The sequence below is a fragment of the Euphorbia lathyris genome, chromosome 3, assembly GCF_963576675.1.
Source record: "Euphorbia lathyris chromosome 3, ddEupLath1.1, whole genome shotgun sequence".
Lineage (NCBI taxonomy): Eukaryota > Viridiplantae > Streptophyta > Magnoliopsida > Malpighiales > Euphorbiaceae > Euphorbia > Euphorbia lathyris.
The window spans coordinates 79,246,341-79,258,706 of record NC_088912.1 but is presented as its reverse complement, the minus strand read 5'-3'; positions in this window follow the sequence as shown (position 1 = coordinate 79,258,706).

Genomic DNA, 12,366 nt, shown 5'->3' with positions numbered 1-12,366 from the left:
AAAGTTTAGATAATGTCTACAAAAGGTCATAAAGGTTTAATTTGTTTCAATAAAAGCACTGGAATTTGTTTTTGTCCCAATAAAGTTACTTTGGACGTTTTCCGATCATTTTTCCACGAGAGTTGATTACGTGACATCCAATCACATGTGTCAACACCATGTAACATAATAAAAAATTAACCACAAATTAGCCCATGTGGCATATCGATTGTCAATTAAAATGTGTTGCTACATTTTTTTTAATATGTCACGTGGCGCTGCCGTGAGGTTTAGGGTCTGTTTGGTTCAGCTGTTAGCTAATAGCTGTTGCGGTTGCTGTTAGCTGTTTGCAGTTGCAGTAAGCTGTTAACTGTTGCTGTTAGCTGTTTGTTATTAGCTGTTTAAATACTAGTGTTTGGTAAAATTATATTGAACTGTTGCTGTTCGGATTCAAAATGTCTAAAATGGACATGTTTTAAATTAATCGACGATGAAATTATAAAAGAAAAAATGTGAAAAAATGCTCATAACGTTTACAACTAGGAATAACTTTACTCTTAATGTCTAAAATGGTGCAATTTTACCCATAACGCTGGCAGCTAAAAGCAATTTTACCCATAACATTGGCAAGTTGGGTCGATTTCATATATTATTAGAAAACATAGATATTTTATTTCTTATTATACACTAATTGCACATACCAGTGGTTCTAAAAAAGAGATTTTTTTTTGTGTGATTTAAGAATAAAATTGAAAATTAATATTTATAAATTCGATGAAATATTGGGAATTTTTTTGTCCATCTCGTACAAAAAACAATATATATTTTTTTTTTTCTTTAAAAAAATTCACGTCTAATCATATGTTTGTGATCTGTTACCAACGATGATAAAAATCGTGCACATGTGAAGTGTAGATGACAATATTCATGACCAAGAAGACAGTTTGATAAATTATTTCTCAAATTGATCCAACTTGTCAATGTTATAGGTAAAATTGCTTCTGGCTGTCAAAATTAGGGGTATAATTGCACCATTTTAGATGTTAAAGATAAAATTGTTCCTAGCTGTAAATGTTGGAGGTATTTTTGCATCTTATCCTATTATAAAATAAAAAATGTGTTACACAAATTAATAAAAATAATCTGTATAAAAAAATAAAAAATTTATTGAACGCAACAAAACCTTGTTTTTTCGGTAATTATGTTGTAGAAATATAAATAATGTTAAAGAATAAATATATTTAAGAAGGATAATTCTATTAATAACAATTAACTACAAACAGCTGTTTATGAAAAGCTCCAAATATGAGCTTTTCGTGAAACGCTCCAAAACACTGCAGTTTCCAGAGAAAACGCTAAACGCTGCGGTTATATAAACCTAACCAAACACTATATTTCCTGCGGTTTGGAGTGAAACACTAAACGCTCCTCCGAAAAGCTGAAACAAACACCCTTTTAAATGTCAAGTCAGCAATTTCAGTGAAAAGATGAATGAAAACGTTCAAAGTGACTTTATTGGATAAAAACAAATTTAAGTGATTTTATTGATATAATTTGAACTTTTGTAACATTTGAAGATATTGTCCAAAATTTTAGTGACCGGCAATACTAATTATCTTGATATATGCACATATAGATTAGAGATACAGAGATTTATGAACGTGTATAATTATAGATAAGGGAAAATTGATTCAATTTGCAAATGTTGAAAGAGATTATAATAAAATTATTATTGAGCCTTAACTATCTATTTAAGTTTTTGGTTCAATTGGTTTCTTAACACATATATCCATTCTAATTTAACACTAGGTAGATAGTTTTTTTCACGTTATCTTTGACATCACCAATTCTAATCTTTCAGAAATAGGGGCTAAGAGTTATCTATTCCTAGTTGGGGCGATTCCGGCGACCGGAAGGTGAGCCCCCTGGTTCCACTATCTCTGGCTTTACATCTAGCCAACCAAGTGAATAATTCTTATATTAAGCATCTAATATTTCATGTCAAATGAAAGAATTTCAATTCACATTTAGACACGTGTATTGTGACCCCATATAATAAATAAAATAGTCAAACCTCTTATAATATGAGTAGGTCCATATTACACATGACAAAATATGTATAGAATGTCATTCATTTGACATGTAGAATCAGATACTTCTAATAATTTCCTCTAAATGAGTGACTATTAAATATCTCACACTGTTAATTAGGAAAGTATACAACATATATGTGTGTTAATTCTGTTTATCTAAAATACATATTTTTTTATGAGTTTGACTTTTATTTACATGATACTCCAAAACCTTACATTCAATATTGACTCACTGATTAATACTCCAAAAGATCTAAGCATAAAAAGGCTAAAATATCTATTGCTTAATTAACCAGCTATATGAATCTTTAATTATATATCATTTACACAGACTCCATTTTCTTTATTTTATATTTTTATATATATTATCTCTTACTAATTTAATACAAAATGTCTACTGTATAGATAATTACTTTTAATTATCTCTTAATATTCTTCAAACACTAACAAATAATTAGTCTACATAGTTAGAGATTATTATCAACCCTATTATGATAATAACTAGGATTTGTCTTTGTCTATAATACTTGTAAATATCCTACTTAAACTTTATCTCTTTGTAATTCACTATATATACACATCTTAATACAAAACCTTAATTGAAAGAGATAATTAAACCTAATTACTTTTGTCTATCTCTAATCTTCAACATGGCATCAGTTGCTACCGCTTCCTCTTCTTATTCCTTAGCTGTCGACCTCCCCACGTCGGATTTCCCTCCCCAAGCAGCGACGTCGACGTCGTTAAACCCAGTTTCCACTAGCGCCAGGTCTGCCATCCCTCTTGTGACAGATGCCGCCTCCGTCTATCATGCCTCATTCAACATTATCACCGACTCGACCTCCTCCACCAACCCTGATCGGGATGGAAATTTGACTCTCCTTCCACGTATGCTCCTGTTGCCGCTATCGGTGGAGCTGTTATCCGACCTGCTACCGTCAACAACAGCAACCTCCCTGCCCCACCATCTCCCTTTCTCTTCGATCGACACACATGTTCCCTACACCTGAACCCGATTAGACCCCACTTCGGTCCCCCTCCCTCATATCATAACTCTCAAATTCCGTCTATGCAATAATTGTACGCCTCTAATTCCTTTTTCTCTAATTCGGTTAGTAATCATCATCATATTCCTACAACATAATTTCAATCGCATCCTATTCATCCAGCATAATTTCAATCTCATCCTATTCCATCACACCCTTACCTGTTTCAACCGTCTCATATTGTAAATCCCGTGTATTCAGATTCTGTTCTACCCTCCCTCGCCTTACCCTGGGTTCCTCCGGTTAATGTTACAATTAACATTAAACTGACTCCTCACAACTATAACGCATGGAGAATGGCAATAGAATCCACATCGAAATCGCATCATTATATTGATCATATCATTTTCACCAGTCCTTCGCCCCCGAAATATATTTGTCCTTTTGGTTTTATAGTGGCTAATGAGGATTTGATTTTGAATCCTTCTTTTACTGTTTGGGATGATTTGGAAAACACTGTTAGGACTTTGCTTTTGAATTCTATTATTGAAGAGGTTTGCCCTCTAATCACCTACTTTAGTTTTTCACATGATATTTGCTCTTGACCGAACTTATGGTACTATCTCAGGAACTAAGCAATATCAGTTAAGTCTTGAGTTGTATGATTTATAACAAAATGATTTGTTTGTCAGTGCCTATGTACAAAAACTAAAGTGTATTCTTGATGACCTTACTGCTTCTGGTAACCCTTATCCAATTCATCTCTTATTTGCTTTGTTGTTCAAAAACCTTGGTGAGAAATTTCGGCCTACCATTCAGAATCACATCACTCAAAGAGACACCAACATTGACTACTATGAACTAATGAACAATTTGATAACTATTGAGGGCCTGCTTCATACCACTAGGAAATCTGACCTAGTGGCTATACTCTTGTTGCACTTGCCATTCATGAAGTAAATGTTTATATTGTTGCACCGTTTAGACCTCCTAGACAGAAACATAAGAAGAGACGATGTGGTCAGTGCTTCAATTATAGTGATCTTAACCACTAAGCTGACAAATGCAAACATCCAAAGGGTTATAATACACAGAACTTTCGTCCTGGTCCTTAGGCGTATCTTACATGGAAGCAGTCTCAGAATCTTTTTTGTGGACCTCCTCAGCCTTGGTATTCTGACATTGGCTATATATCACATGACGACTAATCTGGCTCAGCTTTAGCAGATGTACCGTTATTTGGGTTATGACATTATTCAGTTCGACAAGGGTCAAGGTTTGAAATTTTCTCATTTTGGACATTCTAAAGTTAATAATCTTCAAATTAATGATACTCTACTTGTTCCTAAGCTTACTAAATCTCTATTATCTGTTCAAAAGTTCTCTCGTGATAATTCGTGTTTCTTTGAATTATGGCATAACCATTTTCTTGTAAAGGACCAACAAGTGGGGAAATCATCTTACACGGCCTGAGTAAAGATGGACTTTATATGCTTCCAACCACCCTGAAGGAGGCGATTGGGGGAGATAAGGTGTCTTTTTAAAGGTGGCATGCACGCTTTCGTCATTTTCAGACTCGGACTTTCAGCACAGTTATTAAATAAAACAAGTTATCCTCTTCAACACCAGTTGGTAGTTGTTCTTTATGGCTTTTAGGAAAATTAGCGAGTTCATCTTGACCTTCTATCAGTCGTTCTAGTACTTTTGTTTTTGAAAGCTTACATTTGGATGTTTGGGGTTTAGCTCAGGTTTTATCCTGCCTTGGTCACCATTATTTTTTAATTATTGTTGATGAATTTATTCATTTTGGATGGTTGTTTTGTATATAAAAAATAGTGATGTTGCTTCCACTTTTCGTGAGTTCTATGCCATGATTTGTAATCAATATAGTGCTAGATTTAAGAACTTCTATTCTGATCTTGGGGGTGAGTTTCAAAAATTACAACCCTTCCTTAGGAGTAATGGTATTGTGCATAAAATTATGTGCCCTCACACTCATGCTCAAAATGACATTGCAAAAAGAAAAATCAGGCACTTAGTTGATACATGTCTTACCCTATTGGCCAATGTCTCTTTACCATTAAAATTCTGGAATTATGCTATGCTTCACAATATGCGATTAAGCAATCGTCTATCCACAAAAGTTCTAAAAAATAAATCACCATACCTCATTTTCTATAACAAGCAACCTAATTATTCATCCTAGTGTATCTTTGGAAGTGGAATTTATCCTTTGCTTCAACCGTATAATCAATATAAATTTGACTTTCGATCCAAGTTGTGTGTTTATTTGGGTCCTTTTTCCAATCATTATGGGGATCGTTGTCTTGATTTTACTACTGGTCAAGTCTATATCTTCAAGTTTGTTCAATATAGTGAAGATGTGCTTCCATCCTCCTTGTCGGCTTCCTTAACATCATCTCCCAATGTCAACTACCATCTTTGATCGACTTGTATCCTTGTAATTCCTCTTTTCCTAATCTCGTCCAGTCTCCTTCTTTAAGCCCTATTACACTTATGGTTTCAACCTTGGGTTGTACTACTCCCGACACCCATTCAGATTTTGATAGCACAGACACTGGACTTCTAGTTCTGATCCGACCATCCTCTCCTAATTTGTCATCTATACCATCACCAACTATGATAAACACTATCTCTAATCCCCCGACTAACACTCATGCAAATTCATCGGACTCAACAACATCAACTTCCTTTGATTCTTCTGCTACACCTGGACTGAATACTTCACCCTCACAAGTGTTGCCTACTCCATTGGCTCCTATGGTACAAGATGTTATCTCTGTTGAAACACCGTTCCACAAGATTTTGATTTGATAAAATCATTTAAGTTTAATCCATGATTAAGAAACAATTAAATTTAAGTGCTTTGATTTAATTGTACTAATCCGTTTGTTCAATATTGAGTATAAATATAAATGTAAAAAGAAATAAAGATTAAGACCGGACAGTCAGCATGAGAACACAACACAAGCTGAGTGAAGAGCAACTCAACATAAGAGATGATAAGTCTTCTTCAGAACAAAAATGAAGCTAATCCAAGAAGCCGAGTGAAACGAAGCTCAGCACAGAAGAAGTCTGCTCCAAGAGATAGATCCTACAGAATGAAGCTGACCATGGAAACTGAGTGGAAAAAGAACTCAGTATGAAACTTGGTAAAAATCAAAGACAATGATTATTGAAGTGAAGCTGAGTGACCTTCAGGACAACATGTTTGATCCGTTGGCTAAAAGACAAATTCGACAACTGTCTGCACCAATAATTGAAGCCTTAAAATACGCAAAAGCCAAATTCCAATATACATGGGTCAACTGTTCTATGCTATAAGACAAATTGCCGTAAGAAGACAAAGTCTGTAGGAAGAAGACAAATCTGACGTCTGAAGAATTCAGGAGACATGATTGGCCTGCACATCTGAAGCTGACCAGAAGTTGTCTCCCCAAAAGAGCCGTTTTGGACTCAACGGACAAATCAATTTCAAATGATTTGTTCCTCACATCTCAACTATAAAAGGGACAAAGATATCATTTGGAACATTGCCGATTTACAGAAAATTACAAGTGAGAAAGATACAAATTCAAAGCACTCAAAACAAAAGAGAAATCTTACACCACTCTTCTATTCTTTGTGTAAATGCTAGATTGATTGTTTGTAATCATCTAAAGTGTTCTTTACCTTAAAAGGAACAAGTGTGTGATCAATTGTTATATTGAGAGTGTGTGTGCTGAGTACTTGGTATTTAGTACTTAGTGGTAGAAAAATCTAAGTGCTGGGTTGTAGCGCTTAGTAGGAGTTGAGTAGAAGAATAGAGGAAGGTACTCTTGCATATTCAACTGCCTGTAATCGGTTTGTGTTCTACCCTTAAAGAGCTCAGTATTGGATTCTAAAAGCCCGGAGGATTCTGGGGACTGGACGTAGGCGGAGAGGCCGAACCAGGATAAGTGATACTGAGTAATTTCTAACTCTCTCAAATATATATATATATATATATATATATATATAAGTGATTGTGTTGCTTGTTATATTTACTCAGCATATAAACTGGTTGAAACTGACACTGAGTAAATTGGAGTGCTGAGTTGGAAGCTGACCACACAAGTGTCAATTCCCAACTCTCGAGTGAAACAATCTTAGTCAGCATCTGACTAAAGCTGTCTTACATTAATATTGGCCAACCTGACCAAAGCTAAGTTAATAGACTCACCAAAATTATCAAGTCAGCAAGATTAATTAGCAAAAAGTTATATTAGTTCCTAACCCCCCCTTTGGAACTAATCACACGGGACCAACAAGTGGTATCAGAGCCTAAGCTCACTACTCAAAGATATAACTATCTTGAGCTGATCCCGATAAATGGCTGAGAACAGCACTCATTTCCTTCCCGGGAACCAAACAACACAGATACTCCCAGAGGGATTATCTATTAGTCGGCCTCCCCTATTCTTTGGATCTAACTATACATTCTGGAAGAATAGGATGAAGAACTTTATTCAAGCCACAAACATGAGTGCATGGCTTGCAATAGTTCAAGGCCCATATGTGCCATATAAAACCGTTGAAAATGAGAAAGTTGTTAAGAGTGAAACTGAGTGGTTAGAAGATGACCTTAAAAAACTTCAAAATAATGCTTCGACTATCAATATGCTTCACTGTGCTTTAGATGTTGCAGAATACAATAAGATTTCAGGTTGTGAGTCAGCACAAGAAATTTGGAAGAAGCTTGAGGTGACCTACGAAGGCACAAGTAAAGTCAAGGAATCAAAAGTAAATCAGCATATGAGATTATACGAGCTGTTCAAGATGAATGATAATGAGGACATCTCGGCAATGAATGCTAGATTTACCAACATTATAAATGAGCTGAAAAGACTTGGAAAGAACTTCACTGAGGAAGAACAGGTGAAGAATATCTTAAGAAGTCTCCCCAAAAGCTGGCAGGCCAAAAAGACTGCTGTGGAGGAAGCTCAGGACCTGACTACCTATAAGTACGATGAGCTGATCGGATCGTTGCTGACTCATAAAATCTCAATGAAAAACTTTGAAGCTAAAGAGAAAGAAAAGTCAGAAGACAAGAAACAAAAATCACTTGTCATGAAAGCTGACTCGACCGAAGCTGACTCATCAGACGATGAGGAGATGGCCATGTTTACACGAAAAATGAAGAAGCTGTTTAGAAAGAGTGAAAAGAACAGTAGAAGGCCATTCAGAAAAAGTGACAGGTACAAAACTGAGTCCAGTGACAAATACAAGAAGGACAGCTCCAAGCCTGTCACATGTTTCGAGTGCCACCAAACTGGGCACATCAAGTCAAGCTGCCCGAACCTCAAGAGAGACAAGAAGGGAAACAAGAAGGCAATGGTGGCAACATAGAGTGACAGTGATGAGTCAACGTCATCCGAAGCTGATGCAAATGAAACGGCAAACATATGCTTCATGGCCGATGATGCTGACCACTCTCAATCTGAGCAAGCTGACCTCTCTGATGAAACTGACCAGGAGGTACACAACAATGAGGTAACATCCTTACTTTTTCTTAGAAATGAGATGATAAACGCCCTGAGTGATTTATATGCGCTAACTAAAAAGTGCAATAAGAAAGTAAAAGCACTCAGCAGACGGTGTGATGAGATTGAAGAGGTCAAGCTGAGTGACCTCCGATATCTTCTCCAAGACAATTCAACTCTGCATAGCAACATGGAAATTATGCACAAGTTGGTCTCGGAGGTCCAAACAGATTCAAAGAAACTGAAAAAGGATGTCACTACCTTACAGAGCCAAGTAAGAGGCTCAAATAAAAATAAACCCCATGCTGAGTACTCAAGTACTAGTCAGCATAAAAAGTTCACACAATGTGACTGCTGTGGGAAAAAAGGGACACACAAGAGAAGTGTGTTGGTACAATAAGCGGACTATCCAATGTGACTTCTGCGGAAAGAAAGGACATACCACAAAGGTATGTTGGCATGCTCAGCACAATAATGCTGACCACCCTCAAAGGGTAATTCATTGTGACTTCTGTGGTAAAAGTGGCCACACTACCAAACTATGCCATCACAAATTAAAATACGACTTTGCACCTATTTATGCTAACAAACGAGGACCCAAAAAGAATTGGGTACCTAAAGATGAATAGTCTAAAATGAAGGTGAGCCTGAGATGCGTGAAGAAATCAAAACTGTGGTATATAGACAGCGCATGCTCGAGGCACATGACTGGTGATGAAACTCATTTCATCACACTAGAGCTTAAACGAGGTGGAAGTGTAAGCTTTGGAGACAATAAGAAGGGTAAGATAGTCGGCTCAGGCACTATCGGAGGTAACCCAACTATTGAGTCAGTCTCCTTAGTTAAAGGTCTCAAATACAATCTGTTGAGTGTAGCTCAGCTTTGCAAGAGTGGCAGAAAGGTTGTATTTGATGATACTCAGTGTCAAATAATCGAGGGAAAAACAAACGAATTGATTTTAACTGCTCCTCGTATAGACAATGTGTACATGCTGAGTTTGGAAAAACAGTTTTCTAAAAATATATGCTTAGTGTCTAAAGAGGATAACTCCTGGCTATGGCATAGAATACTTGGTCATGTAAGCATGGACCTTCTTGCCAAATTAGCTAGAAAGCAACTAGTTGAGGGACTGCCCAAACTTAAATTTGAAAAAGATCAATTATGTAATGCTTGTCAGCAAGGGAAACAAACTAAAAAGTCATTTCAAAGTAAAAATATTGTCTCAACCAAGAGACCATTGGAATTACTACACTTGGATCTTTTCGGACCTGTCCAGCCACTCAGCTTGGGAGGTAAGAAATTTTCCTTAGTCATTGTAGATGATTTCTCTCGGTACACTTGGATCATCTTGCTGAGTAGCAAGGATGAAACATTTGAGATGTTTACCACATTGATCAAAAAGCTTGAAAATGACAAAGACCTAAGAGTAGCTCATATTAGAAGTGACAATGGTGGAGAATTCAAAAACCAGCAGTTTGATGAATTCTGTGAAACCAGTGGTATTGACCACAATTTCTCTGCTCCTAGAACACCTCAACAAAATGGGATTGTTGAAAGGAAGGATAGAACAATTGTCGAAATAGCTAGGACAATGCTGAGTGAAAATAGGCTTCCAAAGTATTTCTGGGGTGAAGTTGTCCACACAGCATGCTACATTCTAAATAGGGTTTTAGTTAGACCTATTCTTAAGAAAACCCCATATGAACTTTGGAAAGGACGAAAGCCCAACATTGGCTACTTTCGTGCCTTTGGGTGTAAATGTTTTATACTCAACACAAAAGATAGTCTTGCAAAATTTGATGCCAAAGCTGACGAAGCGATCTTTTTAGGGTACTCAACTAACAGCAAAGCATATAGGGTATATAATAAACGAACTTAGGTTGTAGAAGAGTCTGTCCATGTTGAGTTCGATGAAGCTGACCCTATAGGAAAGTCTACTCAGCTCACTGAAGATGAACCAAGCTCAGCTTCCGCTGGCCAAAATGGAGCCTCTGAGTCATCAATACAAGGGCTGACCATAGGTAAGCAAGAGAATGAAATAACCTTTGAAGACCAATCTATTCATGTAGAGATTATGGAAAAACATGTTCCAAACAACTCAACATCACCCAAAGAAATAAAAATTCCAAGAGGACATTCGGAGAAGTCCATTCTTGATGCTGCTGACAACAAGCTGATGACAAGAGATCAGCTTAAGAAGTATCTCAGCAATGTCGCCTTCGTCTCAGTGCATGAGCCAAAGAATTTTGGCTGATGCTGAGCACGATGAATATTGGATCAATGCTATGCAAGAAGAGCTTGATCAATTCACAAGAAATGAGGTATGGGATTTAGTACCTAAACCTAGGAATCAAAAGACCATAGGAACTAAGTGTGTCTTTAGAAATAAACTAGATGAGCAAGGTAATGTAGTCAGAAATAAAGCCCGACTTGTAGCCCAAGGCTATAGTCAGCAAAATGGCATTGACTACGATGAAACCTTTGCACCCGTTGCCAGGTTAGAAGCTATACGAATACTGTGTGCCTATGCTAGTTTTATGAACTTTAAATTATATCAAATGGATGTTAAAAGTGCATTTCTTAATGGCTTTATAAACGAGGAGGTATATGTTAGTCAGCCTCCAGGGTTTGAAGATCCAAAATTTCCAAACCACGTTTATAAACTCAAAAAGGCCCTATATGGCCTAAAGCAAGCTTCAAGAGCTTGGTATGAGAGGTTGACAAACTTCCTACTGACTGATGCGTGCCGTCTAGTGTGACAGAATATGTGTGATAAGTGCGTTATGGCTATGGATGTGATCTTTCTAAATGCTCTATCTTTACTAGACGTCACTACTTAGGGGCAAGTGTACCCCGTCGTATCAAGTAATAATCCGGTTAAGACCGGGTATCGAATCCAAGGGATTTATAACTGCAAGTATTAAACGACTCGGTTTTATGTGTTATTTAAGCGGTGAATACTTTGAGGTTGATATGGGGACCAACTACAAACTACTCCTAACTACGGGTGAGGCGAATTTATATAACAAAACTCTACGAAGTGATGTGAATGCGATAAGTTATAACTATGACAAATAATGACTTCTAATGTTTATACGGTTGATGGTTTGCTCTTGCAATGACGATTACGTGTAGTGTGACCGACCCGTGAAGTACTTAGACTACGTGGTTCCTAGTCAAGGCGTGTCTAATGCTTGGGACCAGAAATTAGGGCCCGTAAGTTCCGTGGCTTGTCAATTCCTACGGTTGCCGGTTTGTCACTTCCGGTAAGGCAACACCTATATGAATCCCTAAAGATAGCCCGAATGGCGTCGGAAATCGCGTTCTCCTACACAATAATCAATTATGAATATCAAAACAAGTAACAAACATCAACACATATATAGAAAAGAAGATTATAAATCATAGATTATAAATATGAAGAATGTAAATATGAATTACAACCAAGCCTAGTACATAGGATGAGTTCAAGCTAATTAGCAAGTGAAAAGGGAAGAATCCACCCTCGGAACTAGCTAACCGGACTCAAAGCCGTCTCTTAGGACTTGGATGGTGGAGCTTTCGAGCTTGGTGCACGGAAATGGAGCGGAACTTTGATGGAATGCCGGAATCAACGAACAAGCTCTCAAGGTGGAAGAGTTTGGCTATATAAAGCCTAAAACAAAATCTAAAACTACAAATGACAAAAGTTACAAGGTGTCTAAGATATGTATGGTCTATATGGGGGTGTAAGGTTTTTTGGATGAGTGCTAGTCACTCTTATTTATACACATCAAGCTAGGGGT